Source organism: Solea solea, chromosome 7 (genome assembly GCF_958295425.1).
Source record: "Solea solea chromosome 7, fSolSol10.1, whole genome shotgun sequence".
Classification (NCBI taxonomy): domain Eukaryota; kingdom Metazoa; phylum Chordata; class Actinopteri; order Pleuronectiformes; family Soleidae; genus Solea; species Solea solea.
In genome coordinates, this window is record NC_081140.1 from 1,314,194 (window position 1) to 1,330,887 (window position 16,694).

The 16,694-nt window shown below is 40.7% G+C and overlaps 1 protein-coding gene across 1 annotated transcript in view; it reads right to left on the bottom strand.

Annotated features, from left to right (window-relative positions):
- pik3cb (phosphatidylinositol-4,5-bisphosphate 3-kinase, catalytic subunit beta) overlaps nucleotides 1-16,694 on the bottom strand; it is a 79,779-nt gene that overhangs the window by 36,646 nt on the left and 26,439 nt on the right. The gene's annotated exons all lie outside the window — the stretch shown is intronic.

The window sequence follows — 16,694 nt, forward strand, 5'->3', positions numbered from 1 at the left end:
AGTGACATGACAGTGACATGACAGTGACATGACAGTGACATGACAGTGACATGACAGTGACATGACAGTGACATGACACTGACATGACAGTGACATGACAGTGACATGACAGTGACATGACAGTGACATGACAGTGACATGACACTGACATGACAGTGACATGACAGTGACATGACACTGACATGACAGTGACATGACACTGACATGACACTGACATGACAGTGACATGACAGTGACATGACAGTGACATGACAGTGACATGACACTGACATGACAGTGACATGACAGTGACATGACACTGACATGACAGTGACATGACAGTGACATGACAGTGACATGACACTGACATGACACTGACCTGACAGTGACATGACAGTGACATGACAGTGACATGACAGTGACATGACATACAATGATGTCATGTCGTGTGATGCTGGATACGTTTCAACTACAGAAACTCCTGAGACTGACTGTGTGTGTGTGTGTGTGTGTGTGTGTGTGTGTGTGTGTGTGTGCGTGTGTGTGTGTGTGTGTGTGGAGAGCACAGAAACCAACAGCAGACCAGTTTAATTTAGGCCTGGTTACAAGTTAATCAGTAACAGATGATATGGTGAACCACCAGCTCTTGTTATTTCAACCAGTGACAGCAGAAGTCAACTTTATTTGTTGGTTTAGTTCCTGATGCTTCATTTTAAATTACTCACAGAGTTCAGTGTTCATTAAAACCATGTAGACTGTAAAAGTTCTGCAAGAGCAAGCTGACGGGCACAGGTGATTCACAAGAATGCCCACTAAGCAAACAGAACAAAAGGTCAGCGTCACCTGACCGCCGGTCCTCCTACAAACACACACACACACACACACAGTGAAAAGGTTCCATGCATCAAAGTTCACACCAATCCAAAAAAGACCTACAGCATGTTAGGCTGAGAGGATTTGATTAATAGTTTGGTCCACAATGTTGGAAATGTTGGTGTCTTCCAAACGTGGAAATGATGTTCTCAAATGTTTTGTTTTATCCACAAACCTAAACCTTTTAGTTTGAATGATTTCTGTTTTAATTTAATTTAAAAAAGTTGAATCAATTATAAAAATAGCGGTTCATTTAGTAATTGGTTAACATTTTATTAATTGCTGCAACCCTAGTGTATAGAAGATAATATATTTATTTTACTTATATAAATATTAAATTCATGAAATTCTGCACATACTGATCTGAAACTTGACCTAGAAATCCAACAATATTGCATCTGTGTCTGAAAAAAATCACAAGTAAACATGGACTTTATGAGGTGAAAAATAAAGCACAGCTCCTCTGTTTGCTCAAAGACACTGAGATTTAAAGCAGACAATTAAGAAAACACACTCTGCAGGGAAGTCCACTGAGTGGCTCCTCCAGCTGTTGGTGTAAAAGAACCCACAGCCTGGTTTCCATTAAGGCTTGTGTCTCAACCACAGACGTACCGTCACATCACTTCCACCTGCCTCTCTCTCATTACCTCGTGCTCAAGTGGACTGGAGCATTAACTCTTCCACTAGACCGAGTGTCCATCTCCGTTTGGTCCCGATCAGCCCATTAAACATGACGGCCCTGATTGCCTCTAATGGTCCTTCCCCTCCGAGTTAAGTGCTGGAACATCCAGCAGATGATACCACGTGTGCGAGGACGGTGCAGATCTGCGGTGCAATTGGAGCCACAGTCTCAGCCACTTAACATTATCAGCCATGCAAATGGAAAACAACGTCTGTGTCGTGTGTTCAAACTGTAGATTGCTGTTGGTGCGTCAAGAGACGTGCAAACTCCCTTCAAGAGGGAGTTTGCACGTCCTTTATGTCACGAAGGATGAAACACAGAAAATACACAGAATTCTACAAACAATCCTGCACATATTTGTCTGGCTCCCTCAAAAAAACTGTACATCTCAAAGCCGTTAACGTAGCTCTGATCAGCAGTGACACACATGACCATGTTTCCGTCTGTTGCCCTCCATGCTGCTGCTCAAACAGTCCAAAGCTAGCATGCAGGCCCACTTTAGAGTGTACTTATGCTTGAATGAGTGCAGCCCAAAAAGAGCTGAAACACACTGCTCAAATCAACAATATTACCACCAATGTTATCACATCATTTAACAGTCATTTGTGACTATGAACTGAAGTTTGTAAAGTGCTCACTCCCTCACACCCAAGCCTATGGAGAAAATCAGCATGTTTAGGTGTGGGAACATGACAGCTGTTGGTCTCCTGCTGCCTCATTTGGTGAGTTTGTGAATAAACTGTTAATCCGAATGATTTCCAATGCAAAAGTGACAAAATAACTCGTTTACAACAACTCCTGTGTGCTGTGATGTAAAATAGCTTTTTTTCCTATGGACTTCAGTGTAGAAAGCGAGTGGTTTACAAAGCAACACAAACTTCACTTTCCACACTGAAAATGCTGAAGAGCAACAAAAAAATACCTTATTATTGACTTCAAGGTCCAGTGTTTGAGAAGAAGAAAGAATTGACTGCAGAGATTGCAGAGTGCGACAAACAGCACGTCTCCTCCCTTCTTTTTCTCAAGCATATGCCTGGTGCTGTTTTCCTCTGCTCCAGTGGTTTATGCATTGGGTTAATATGGGTTTATTATGGGTAATGCCGTTCACTATCATTTCAGTGGTAAGCTCCCACTTCAAAATGCAAAACACATGTTCATTCAGGTTACTGTATACACATGTAGGCCCAAAATCTTATTCTGAAAAAAACTTTTACTTTCAAGCAATAAAACACTGGCAGCCATGTTTTTAGCGTCTGTGTTGATGAGCACGCTCAGTGAAGTCACCATTTACTGTGTCTCATACAAAACAACCTGAAACCTGAACTAATCCTATGTTCCGACAAGACTGCAAACCACTACACAATGTCAAAATGAACTAAAACATGTTCACATTTAATACACTGAAAAATCAGTTAGTTATTATATAAAAAAAACAACTTCCGGTGGTGATGATGTAGGCGACAGCCGCGAGAAAGCCTGAGCCAGCTGGTTTCTGAGCTGGAGAAGCAACGAGCCTCGCTCCGGAGCGACTAGCCTGCATTAATCCAGGAGTCGGGTAAACCGCTACAGACCTCGGTGGACGCACTTCACGAGACTGTGACTCACTTCAACGGCCGCCTCGCTGCTGCAGAATCCCTGGCGGCTGATAACTTTGAGCGCATAACAAGCACCGAAAAAACAGTGAAGTTTCTGCAGGCCCAAAATAAGTCTCTCCAGGACCGCCTCGACGATCTTGAAAACAGATCCCGTAGAGTCAACCTCCATATAATAAACATTCCTGAGGGCAGTGAAAAAGGTTGGGACCTGATCAAGTTCATATCTGCCCTGCTGATGGAAAACCTTGGTCCCAGTGTTTTCTCTAACCCCCCCCGAATCTGGAGAGGGCACATCCCTTCCTAGCCCAGAAACCTGGACCGGGAGGTAAACCCAGAGCTTTTGTGATTTGCTTTCATCGTTTTCAAGAGAGGGAGAAGGTGCTTCGTTGGGCCAGACAACACGAGCTAAAGTGCAGCGGAGCAACACTGCGAGTGTACCCTGATGTCAGCGCCCATTCTACTGCACGATACACTGTGGACTTGTGGTGTTGCGATTACCTTGAATGGGTGTCATGGTATCCATGGAAACGGGTAAGCGCATGTTCTGTGTTTACTCCAGGCATGCATTAGTGGTGATGTGCATATACTTCTTGTATTATGCCCTGTTGTGTTGGGCAGCGTCTTCTTTTACCCCTAATTTTACATTGGTGATGCCTAATGTTATGTTAACACTGTCTTTCTGTTTGAATTGTGTCGGTGAACGCGTTACTTTGGCTTCAAAGGGACCCTGATTTGGCTGCTGAGCCTCTGGTGCGCTTATATCCATTTTATTTGACTTTTGATTCATAATTATTTTAGCTTTTTTTGTGTATTATAGGGTGTGCGGTTCCTTCATTTGAGCTAAATACTTATGCATACTTACACATCCATCCACTCTGCTGTACAATGTACAATGTACTGTATGCACTATCATATACTGCATATTTCCCTTACTGGCTCCCACTGTAAATAGTTTGAAATACTTTTTTTTTACATATCCTTCTAATCTTTATCAAAGGTATTGGTGCACTGTTTTGTTGTTTCTTCTTTTCTTCTTTTATCTCTTCACTTGCACTACTAGAGCTGTCCTTTAATCTCGTTGTACACTGTATAATGACAATAAAGGTGATTCTGATTCTGATTATTGTTATTGGCTAGCTTTGAAAGTTGTAATTGATTTTCTATTTATTTGTTTATTTATGTTCACTTTGTCATAGTCAGATGTTGTTAGGAGTGGTGTATGTTATTGCATTGTTAAACCAATTGACCTCTTGAGCGAGAAGTGATTGAGGAAGTAGAAAGTTTTATCCTGTTGGCATTGTTCAGTTTGTATTCAGTTTGTTCAGTTTTATTTTATTTTTCCTTTTCTTTTTCCTTCCCCTTTGGCTCACTTAGGCGTGATATTTTCTTTTTGCAAGAAACTCACCTCTGCTCTTCGGAGGTCTTGGATAGGGGAGATGTTTCACTCTATATTTCCAATGAGGGCAAGAGGTGTGGCTATCCTAATACGCAAGAGTGTTCCATTCGAATTATCAAACTATGTTGAGGACCCTAATAGTCGATTTGTAATTGTTTCTGGTAAATGATGTGGCATGCCTGTGGTTATGGCTTGTGTTTATGCACCTACGTGGGATGACAATAATTTCATTACAAGCTTTTTTTACTTTCTTCCTAAAGTTGATGACCACTATTTCATTATTGGCGATTTTAATTTAGTTCAAAACCCCTCCCTGGACAGGTCTTCTTCTAATACTCAGGTGCTGTCCAAGTCAGCCAAAGTACTTGATGCATACAAAATCAGTTTAGGTTTATTTGACCCATGGAAGGCTAAATCCAATTCAGACAAAGTTTTTTCCTTTTTTTCGCATGTCCACCATTCATATTCTCGGATAGATTTTTTCCTATTGGATAATTATTTTTTACCGGAGGTTCGTTCATGCGAATACCATAGTATTGTTATTTGGGATCATGCCCCCGTATCTGTTGATATTGGCTTTCCTGGTCGTGTGCCTCCCTCCAGACAATGGAGACTTAATTCCTCTTTGTTAGTCCAGACTGCTTTTAGAGAATTTCTTGTGGAGATCCCTAGACGCACTCTATGGGAAGCTTTTAAGGCATTTATGCGGGGGGAAATTATTTCGTATGTTTCATCACTAAGGAAGACGGAAAAGTTAGAGTTGGAGACAATTGCTAATGAGGTTTCTAGAGTTGACAATTTGTATGCTTCAGCCCCTACCCCTGCTGTTTATAAAGAACGCTTCAGTCCAAATTTGACTTATTATCTACGAGTAAAACACAGAAGCAGTTATTCATGGCTAAACAGCACTTTTTTGAGACTGGGGATAAAGCGGGCAGGCTATTGGCACATCAGGCGTGTGCAGCTTCTCTATCCAGATTGATTCCTAAGATCAAATTTGTGTCTGGTGAAGTCACCTCAGACCCCACAGAGATTAATAAGACATTTTGTTCTTTTTACTCTGACCTCTATTCCTCCCAATGTCCCTTGGATGTTTGGGACGGAGAAAACCCTTTGGATAGGATTGTTTTCCCTAATATAGACAAGGATTTGTGTAAGGAGTGGGGCAGTCCAATCTCTATCAAGGAAGTGCAGGAGGCAATTGTGACGCTTCAGAACGGTAAGACTCCGGGCCCTGATGGGTTCACTGTTGAGTTTTTTAAACTATTTTCTGCCAACATTGCACGAGCCCTTCAGAAAATGTACAACGAGTCCTTCATTGAGAGTCGTCTGCCCCCCACTCTGTCGGAGGCCTCGGTTTCTCTCCTGCTTAAGAGTGATAAAGACCCTCTTCTCTGCGGAAGCTATAGGCCCATTTCCCTCTTGAATGTTGACCTTAAAATCCTGTCAAAAATTGTGGCCCAACGCCTTCAACGGGTCTTATCAAGCATAATATTAATTGATCAAACAGGATTCATGCTTGGAAGGCACTCGTTTCATAATACGAGGAGGCTTTTAAATATCATTCGCTCCCCTGGTTCGGACACTCCTGAGGTGATAGTCTCACTAGATGCTGAGAAGGCCTTCGACAGGGTGGAGTGGACATTTCTTTTTTTGCTTTGCAGAAATTTGGCTTCAATTCTGATTTTATATCTTGGAGTAAGTTGCTTTATGCCAGCCCAGTTGCTTCAGTCCACACAAACGGACTCCAATCTGCCCCATTTCCCCTTTATCAAGGAACCAGACAGGGCTGCCCTCTTTCCCCCCTCTCATTTGCTTTAGGTATTGAACCTCTAGCTATCTGGCTGCATCAGGAGGGTGGGTTTGAGGGCATCACCCGAGCTGGGAAGATTCACAAATTGCAGATGATCTCCTTTTGTACATGTCCAATCCGGCTGCCTCTCTCCCCGTGGTTCTCAGTATTTTTGATAAATTTGGATCATATTCAGGTTATAAACTTAATCTCCACAAGAGCGAACATTTCCCCCTGAACCCTCTGGCTAAAAGTATACCCCGACCTTTTTTCCCTTTAAGTATGCTATGGATGGATTTAAATATTTGGGGCTGTTTATTACTAATCCGATCAATCAGCTTTTCTCAAAAGAAATTTCTCCTCTTTTTGAGAGGTGTAAACTGGACTTTGACAGACGGTCTAGTTTCCCATTATCCCTAGTAGGTCGAGTTAATTTGGTAAAAAAATTTTATTTTGCCCAAGTTTCTATACCTCTTTTCACATATCCCTATCATTATTGAGAAGTATTTTCTTAGATCACTTGATCAATTAATAAGTTCCTTCCTTTGGGGCAAAAAACATCCACACATCAGAAGATCAGTGCTACAGCTCCCCAAGGCTCTTGGTGGCTTGGCGTTGCCCAATTTCTTACACTATTACTGGTCCTGTAATATTAATAAACTTTTATACTGGTTTAACAACTCAACAGATGATATGATGCACCCACTGTGGGTAGATATGGAACTTTTATCCTCTAAACGCTCTCTTCACTCCTTGTTGTGCTCTCAACTCCCTCTGACTGCCTCCAACTTTACCTCAAACCCGTTGGTAATGAACTCTGTTAGAATTTGGATTCAAATTAGAAATGGCCTGGGCCTTTATAGGGCCTCAGACCTCTCCCCCATTATAAACAATCTACGGATTTAACCTTTCGGACTTGGTTCAACAAAGGGTTAACTAAATTTAAGGACCTTTATGACCAAGACAGTTTTATGTCCTTTTCTGAGCTCTCAAAGAAATTTGACTTACCAAATTCCCACCTATTCAGTTTCTTTCTTTTCTATTCGGAACCAGAACCCTGCATTCCCTAGTCGTCCCCCGGAAATGCTAGTGGACTCCTTATTGTCTCATGATCCTGAACGTAGGCGGTTAAGTTCTAGAATTTACAGCCTTATCAGTTCTGCTATTGACAGTCCAGTGTCTGGTCCCAAGGCTTCCTGGGAACAAGAGCTGGGATTAACATGCCTGATGATTATTGTAAAAAGGTTTTACAGTTGGTTCACTCCTCCTCGATTTGTGCAAGACACGGGGGCCTCCTACAGTGTAAAGTTGTGCACAAAGTTCACTACACTACATTTGAGGTTATCTCGGATTTACCCCAATGTGAGTACCTCTTGTAATAGGTGCAAACAATCTCCAGCTGACCATTCTAATATGTTTTGGTTCTGTCCTAGGCTTTCCACATTCTGGTGTGAAATCTTCAAAACTCTTAGCATGGCATATGACACTATTATTACTCCTGAGCCTCTCCTGGCCTTGTTTGGTGCCCCTTTGCAGCCTATTTCCTCTAAAGTTATGCAGACTGTTCTTACCTTTACTACCCTGTTGGCGAGGTGACTTATAATCCTCACCTGGAAACACCCTCATCCTCCATCTCACAGTAGATGGGTGAAAGAGCTGCTACTGTCCATTAGACTTGAAAGGCTTAGGTTTTCCCTGAATGGACCTTCAAGTTCATTTGAGAGGACCTGGAGACCTCTTTTAAAACATATTGAATCTTTGACATCTCTGACTGATTGTTATGACTGAGGCCCCCCCCCCCCCCCCTTTTTAATTTATTCTATTTATTTATTTTTGTTCTGTTTTTTTCTTTTCTTCCTTTTCTTTTCTGTGTATTTGTTGTATGTTGTATTGACATGATACTATTGGATGTTCAATATTGAACAGAGTTTTGCTCTCCTTGAGTGGGGGGGGAATGTGCAATATGCTTGAAATACATAACTTGAGACAAAACATTTTATTTCAGAGTTTATCAGTAAAATGTACAGAACAACATTATCACACGACTGCACTACACTGCTGGAGCCATACACACGTACATGTCTCCTCTGTCTCTGCAAACTGTTCCGACCCTTTGGAAAAAATGAAATTTCAGACAAATCACAGCAAATTGGGCAAGATTACTCCTAACAATGTTTGGGCTGAAAGACCACCGAAACAAAATGACCGAACAGGATGTTGTGACGACGCATGCACAAACTGCCATCCTGTCTATTCCTGCTCGATATTACAGTGTGTCACATCGTAGTTTAATGTCGCACAATTCAGTCAAATTTTGATCGCAGTCCATTTAGCCCATTATGTTCGATGAGATCCTCCTAAATATTTTCATATATTCTTAGATGATTTATTCTTTGAAGCATGAATATTAATCTATACAGTTGCAATGCCTTGACTTTAGTGAGGTAAGTACACACAATCCCAGCCATAACAACTAGGGCTGTAAAGTCCCGGTCGACTGGTTGATTAATCAGTCGATACGTTCTAGTTCGACTCAAATTCTGATAAGTCGACTTTTTGCCGTGTTAATTTCATACAGTCTATGGTTAATTTGATTTCATCTGGAGGAATGTACCAAGTGCTAATGGGGGTGTCTTCAGAGAACTGCCCCCTTGTTTTCAGTATTTCTCTAACATGTCACAGACGTCACAGTGTGGCAGCATTTTACAAAAATAGATGCTGATTAAAAAGTCAAAAGCAAAGTTTACCAGCAACAGTTTTCATATCACAGCTCGACTACAAACATATCATATAAAAACACTAAGCTAACTTCTTCGTTCTGTTGCTCTGTCCGTTTTCATGTTTTAGTTTAATAATCGTTGATTCGTTTTATAACTGCAGACGCACTCGCCCGCAACAACGGCAGCGATCTGTTTGTGTCTCAGTCGGCTGAGCTCCTGTGTTCAGAGACAAATAATCAAAATATTCCTCAATAGTTGATATCGCGCTGATATCAACTTAGTGTAGTATAGTATATACTAAAAAAAGTCGATTTTGAGTCAAAATTTCAGGGCTTCAGTCGACCATGAATTTCTTTGGTTGATTACAGCCCTAATAACAACAACATTAGATTAAAAACAACAATGATACAGAATTGGCATCATCATTTCTTTCAGTGTCTCGGTTCATTTTGGTGCATCCTAATATTTACTGCGTCTTCTCTCTTATGCCTTTGCCACACTGCAGAAATGAGAGTGTCATGCACAGGTGAGCAGGGTTAGTGAGGATGTGGTGGCAGAGAGCCTGAGGTCTGTTGTGACCCAGGTCAGGTTTCAGTGGAGGACCAGAGGAGAACAAGTGGGTTTGTAAGAGCACGGAGAAAGAGAGAGTTTCATGTGACAAAAAACTGAAGAGCCTGGAGGGATCTGCACACATTTAGTAAACCTAACTGTGTAGACTCAGCACAACACTTTCATGAGCTTCAGTGGTGCAGCGATATGATAGAACTTGAGTAATTCAAAAAAATACCACAACTTCTTTTGCACTACAATCCACTTCTGAAAGGTTTTATGGGCACTCTGAAGTGTTTTCAGTATCAGTCCAAAAGAATGAAATGGTCTCTGTTTATTCGCACAGTGTGCTTCTTTGACCTCCCCTGCTTAGTCATGAGTATGTGCAATGTCAACAAAAACAAACAAAAAACAACAACAAACACTGCTACACCAGAGAGTTTTGACTGTGCTCAGAAGACATGTGTGGGATCTTAAGGTTTAAAGACTCTGTATAGAAAACATATAGGAAGTAACGCAGGGTGTGGACTGTACGCAAATACAGTATAGGAAAGTGTCGGTATCAGTCTCAGAGTTTCAGTTTACGCGTCTGAACAAATGACCAAATAGCAATCAGCAGCGGCTGATAACAAATATAACAAAGAAATCATTCAAACTGGATCATTTTTGGTGTTTGGACAAAACAAGACATGTGAGGACATCGTCCTTTCCAGGTTTGAGAAACACTGGTCAACATTTTCTGACACTTCACGGACCAAGCGATTACTCGATGATGAAAAGAATCATTAGTTGCAGCCCTAAAACAGACAGTTGTAAATCACCAATGACAGCGACATGTTGCCCAGATGCAGTTGTGGTTATTTAAACACTGCTTTCACTCAGCAGCAGTCTGTGTAAAGCCCCCTCTGTTTCACAGTCCAACGTCTGTGAGACGCTCTATAATGGACTGTGTGTCCGCGTGTGTGTGTGTGTGACTGATTCAAAAAGAACAGTTAGCAGTTATGGCACACACACGTGTCTGTGTGATTAACAGTCTTGTGACAAAAAATCTTCCCCATCACGATAAAAATAACAAAGAGGATCCAAGACCTCTTCACCTTACAACCACTACAAACCAGTATGAACACACACACACACACACACACAGTCAGTCTGTGTCAGCATTTCCACCTGTGGGAGGGCAGAAGTACTATTATTATTACAAGTGACTGAGTGTGTTTTTGTGAGTGTGTGTCACCGTTTGCATGGAAAATTAAAAATAAATATAATGTCATATGGCTGTGCTCATGTCACATGACATCTTTTATGAAGAAAAACAAATAGAAACACAAAGACAAAGAGGTTATCACAGTAAAACAAAAACATTGAATATGGTCAGTTATAGGCATGGGCCGGTTACTGGTTTCAAAGTATACCACGGTATGAAAAAGTCACGCTTTCAAAACCACTTACCACCGTTACTGTGCTATGAGCGTATTTATTAACGTGACGTGACGTCTCGTCAGAGAGAAAGTAGAGGTCCCTCACGCCGTGTGCAGCTGCAGAGTAAAGTGCCCCTCCCCCCGCACCTGGTTGCTGTGAGTGACAAACAGGCAGCATGATGGCTGAAGGAGGCCCCAAACATTTCCCCCCGTCTAAAAGGACCAAGTCGGCCGTATGGGAGTACTACGGCTACCATAAAAAGCCAGATGGCCACGGCTTGGAGGAAGAGGGTCGCCCGACGTGCAAAACATGTTTGAGGACAGTGGCAGCCCGAGGAGGCAATACTTCAAACATCTACGGGAGCACCACCCATCACCCATCGCTGTATGTGAAATTCAAGCTAAAGTTGAGGTTGTCTTGAAATGACAATCTTGTCTTTTTTGTTTTTAAATACAGACATTCAAAATACACATTTTAGAGCTGTAATCATAATACCGTGAAACCCGTGATATTTTTGCCTAAGGTTATCATACCGTCACAATCTCATACCGGCCCACGCCTAGTCAGTTATGACGATTACTGCCATAAATGCCAAGTAATCAATGGATGGACGTCAGAAAAGCCTGAGACTCTCTGGCTACAGCTTCTAAAACTAAACGTCTGACAAAAGGGAGGAAGCTCCAACGGCTAAAATCATGTCATCATGTAAAATCAATGCTACTTTTCTTTTTTAAATCAAACGTTCAGAACTTTAACAGTATCATTGTACACAACTGTATTTATTTCATGCATGAGCGAGTGTTAGAGCCAGAGAGAGGGAGCAGTGGAGCCGTGTGTGTGTGTGTGTGTGTGTGAACATAACTGCATACTCTGCACGTGTCGCCGCCTCCAGCAACAACTTTAGTCCGACAACATTTGCAGTGAATAGTTGTTTGGTCCACATCAGACTTCTTAAACTGCAGACACGTTGTCTCTTTTGTACAAATGTGTCGTCCTGTTCTTCCGTTTCAGATTTGGAACTTTCAGGGTCAAAGTTGTTCATTTTTGCCACTTGAAAACCTGCCGTTAGTACCACAGCTACTTCTTCAGCTAAGCATTAACATGTGTGTGTGTGGTGCTGCAGGTCAGTGCAGACAGACAGACAGACAGACAGACAGACAGACACTTGTGTCATGTGACAGATGATCTTAGACCAGGGGTGAACTTTTTTAACGAGGGCCAGATGGAATAATGTGAAGATGTCTGGGGGCCAAAGGTCACTTCAGACCGTTTTTTTAAACAATAACTTTTACATACAAATAAAAGAAAAAAATCACAGACGTGTTTCAAACCCGCGACTCTTGATCCTCACCAGCTGAGCTAATGGGGGACGACATGTGACTATTTCCCTTCCTGGTCACAAATAATACATCTTAAAACTGAAGCTATGGGCCGTACAAAATCTTACCGAGGGCCGTGATTGGCCCGCGGGCCAGACTTTGGACATGCCTGCCTTAGACAATCTCTGCATTTCTGACCCTGCATATATGCACATTGACATTAGAGCTGCAACTAACCATTATTTCCATAATTGTTAATCTGTCGATTATTTTCTCAATGCATCGTTTGGTCCATAAAATATCAGAAAAAAAATTAAAAATCATCGTTATTATCAAAATAGTTGTCAATTAATTTAGTAATCGATTCATCGATTAATTGTTTCAGCTCCAAGTGATATTGATACACATTGTATTGCGTTTACTAGTTGGTTTAGTGAAACACCAATAAGACGGCCCAGTTTTTCTTTCACCTGCCTCGTGATTGGTCAAAGCCTCTTGTGAAGCTACAGATTTAGCTGTGAGGCTGTAAAAAGACCTCAGAGCAAGAACAGCAGTGTTCTTTTCTATTAGATCCCTTTAAATACATTAAAGTGAAGGTTATTTCAAAATCAATGATCAATAAACCCAAAAAGTAACCCTGTCTATTGCACCTTTAAGAATAAAAACAACAGCAGCAGCACGTGTAATCAATAACAAAACAGCCACTAACTCCAGCCTTAATTTCATCAGTACATAATATGAAAAATTCACATTCGATCCACTTCCTTTGGCAGGAGAGTGCCAGCGCCATATCTCCTGTTTCACTTTCAGACACTAACCACAGAGGCAGACAATGAAACAACACTGAGACCACAGAGCTACATGCTGCACAATAAAAGCCTCCAAACACAAGAAGCAACACTAAAAGTCCAATGAGTGGTAGAAAATGAACTCTTATATGTTGAACAAGACATTTCAAATGTTTCTGAATATCATCGTGTATTGGCCTCTAGTTTAAAGGCATATTTTAGATTTTGAAGTGTTGTTTAGTACTGAGAGTACCGTGTGCACCCCCTGTACCAGCTACCAGCTCACTGTCACTGTGAACAACATCTTCTAGCCATTTGGGAAAAGGTTCACCTTAGAAAATCTATTCCCTGTTAAGTGGAAGATATCCTAAGAATATGTTTGCTGCTTTAACTTTTCTGACTGCAAACAGATGTTTGTAGACCATTCACTCATGGAAAACAAAGCCCATAGAGAAAATCAGCGATTTCACATCTCAGTACACGGAGCTGTTGATTCGCCGCTGCCTCCGTCAGCTGGTTAAAATGTATCGTTTAGTCACTTGTGTTTGAAATACCTCATTAAAATACCACACAATTAACCAGGCACAGGTTTTACACAGTTTTACTCTTCGAGTCTGTTTTTCCTCGTGTCCCTGCTGGCAGCCATGTCTCACGCTGGTTCTCAGCACAGGGGGGCGCTCACGGCAAGTCACTGACCTTCTCTTTAACCATTTCTAATTCTCTGTAACGTAAGTATTGGTAAGAAGCTAATGCAGAATCATGCACACGCTCTACCTGCAGAATACGTTTCATCCAGGTCTGATTCAGATCACAGATCTGGCAGCAGTTCAAACAATTGGAACATGGTTCAGTCCAATTGAACAACTTCAGATGTGTATATCTCAGTGATCAGGATGAATTGTGTCATGCTCATGTGAGATGGTGAAGTGCTGGTATGTCAAACACAGGTGATAACGTGCTCTCTGAGTGATCCTCCTGCAGTACCTCAGTTCCTCCACACACATCACTTTCATTTCAGGTTTCAAATCAAATCCTGATCTGCTGCAGAATATTCTCACAGCGACTAAAGGACAGTTGCACATTATTGCATATTATGCATGTGTTTATAAAAACTAAGAAAAACATGAATAAGGTGATAGACTGAATATGTGTGTGTGTGTGTGTGTGTGTGGGCACACACACACACCACCACATCCAAACAGCTAACATTGCTACATCCTTCTAACCACGTCTAGTGACACATTGTCAAACGCCCGCGCTTCAGACAGGAAACAATGATGGCAAACAGGAAGTGAGTGACAAACAACCACCAGAGCAAAAGTCCCGAGCCAGTCATTCATTAAAAAAAGAAGCTAAGAGAGCTGCTATTTTTAGCCTTGTGGAGTCTTGATGCCATGCAAGTCCCGTGTGCTCTGGCCAGCAATCAGCTGCAGCACAGGGAGTCTAAATATCTCTACATGGTAAACTTACAGTATACTGCTCTGTATATTATACTTTTCTACTCAAAGCATTTAACACGCGTTCAAACAGCACCTGGACGTGTATGCAGCAGCATCTCTATCACACATCTGTTCACACGGTGCTGGGACAACCGTCAGGAGCAATGGAACAATGAAACATGGACCATTTAACAGAAAACGTGTCTATCTGTTCAATTTGATCATGTTTGAGAGAAAACTGTCTTCATACTTCATATGAAACACAAACAATCCCTATCCACGTTCTGGCTGTCCATCTTTGACCCCTCACCTTTGACCCCTCACCTTTAACCCCCCACCTTTACTTCATGCTGGTAGTACACCATTCCTGGCCTTTTTTGCACTAAATGCTCTTGGATTTATCTATTTATTTGCTTGTTTGCTTATCTATTGATAATCTATTATTATCTTTTTTTATTTTTATTATTATTATTATTATTGTTATTATTGTTACTGTGGATGTTTTGTGGTACAGGTTTCTCCCTCATCTTTATCCCATCTCAAATATTCTTCACCTCTTATTTATCCAGTAATATATAGAGGTTCATATACTGCATCATTGCTTTTGATATGGAAAGAAATGTAATAATTAAATATAGATTTAAAAAAATAAACACAGTGCTAAAGCAGCGCAATGGGAGGATATGTATTTGAACAAATTAGTTTGAACTTGATTTTTGGAAAAAGGTGAGAGCCAAACTAATTATATCGTAACTATTTCCACCATCTTTAAATGTGACGATTATTTTCCACTTATAATGATTCGATGTAAAGTCCATAAAATGGCGAAAGTAGAGAAATCGCTTTTTTTGAAAAAAGTGAAAGCTGTGACGATTTGTATTTGGCGTGTTTGATTTAAGCAGCAAAATACTAATGAAATCATATTCACAGTCCAACTCAAACCAATTATGTGTAATGCTGTGTGTATATAATCACATTATTATCTCAGAGAACAGGTGGACAACAGAATGTTAATATACATCTGAAATATCCAGAAGGTGTGACTTCAGCTTCCTGTTTGTGTTTTCTGCCATTACTGACGTCCCAGTGACTCACTGATGACGATACGTCATGAAAAAAGGGGAGTGTAACTTTGGAATTGAATTTGAATAATAGAACATAGGCAGAAAATACAGAAGAACAATAAGATTATCCCCACTTAAATGAAGTGTGATACACTGAACAGAATTTTGATGATCAATTCATTGGTTTGGGTTAGAGCTGAAACAAGTAATCGATTATTAATCGATTACTAAATGAATCCACAACTATTTTGATAATCGATATGAAGTTTCTTTCATGATTAAAACAAGATTTCTGATCGTTTAATCGATTAATCGAGAAAATAATCGACAAAATAATCGTTAGTTGCAGCTCTCGTTTGGGTGTTAATTTGTAAACTAACTGATTAATCAAAAAAAAAACAAGAACAGATGAATCAATTTTGAAATAATCATTAGTTGCAGCCCTAACATTGATATTAGAGAGCAGTGTAAAGTGAATCAACAGACATTCAATACACACAGAGAGGACAGCACACACACGGTGTCTCGCTTACTTCCACTACTTCACTGACTGGATTCATCGACATGGCAGTAAATCCCAGTCCCAGCTAGGGCTGGGTACAGAACTTCGGTTCTTTTATGGTGTTGACCGAAATGCTTCGATACTACCCGGTATCGAAACATGCCTTGTTTTTCGGTCCTAAGTTTCGGTACCTGATGATATTATTGTTATGTTTTGTGTTCTAATGTCAAATAGGGAGATAATAAGACATTGAATTTACCTCTGTAAGTTTGTGTGAGATCCTTAGTGAAAATGTTTTTATGTAAAAAACTGCATTGAGTTTAAAATGCCAAAACTGAAAAATAAAAAGTAAGGATGGATGTGTACCATAATTTTCTTTTTTAGAAATTCTATTATAAAACTGTCATTGAAAAGCGGGAAGTGTGGGAGAAACAACTGTTCAGCAGCAGGTGGGCAACATGAGCTTCAAATTATAATCCAATATTCCATGATGATAGAGCAAGTAAGATATCCATGATATCTCAAAGAATTTCAAAAGGAACATGCTTTTTTAAACTTGGAATGATGTATACTT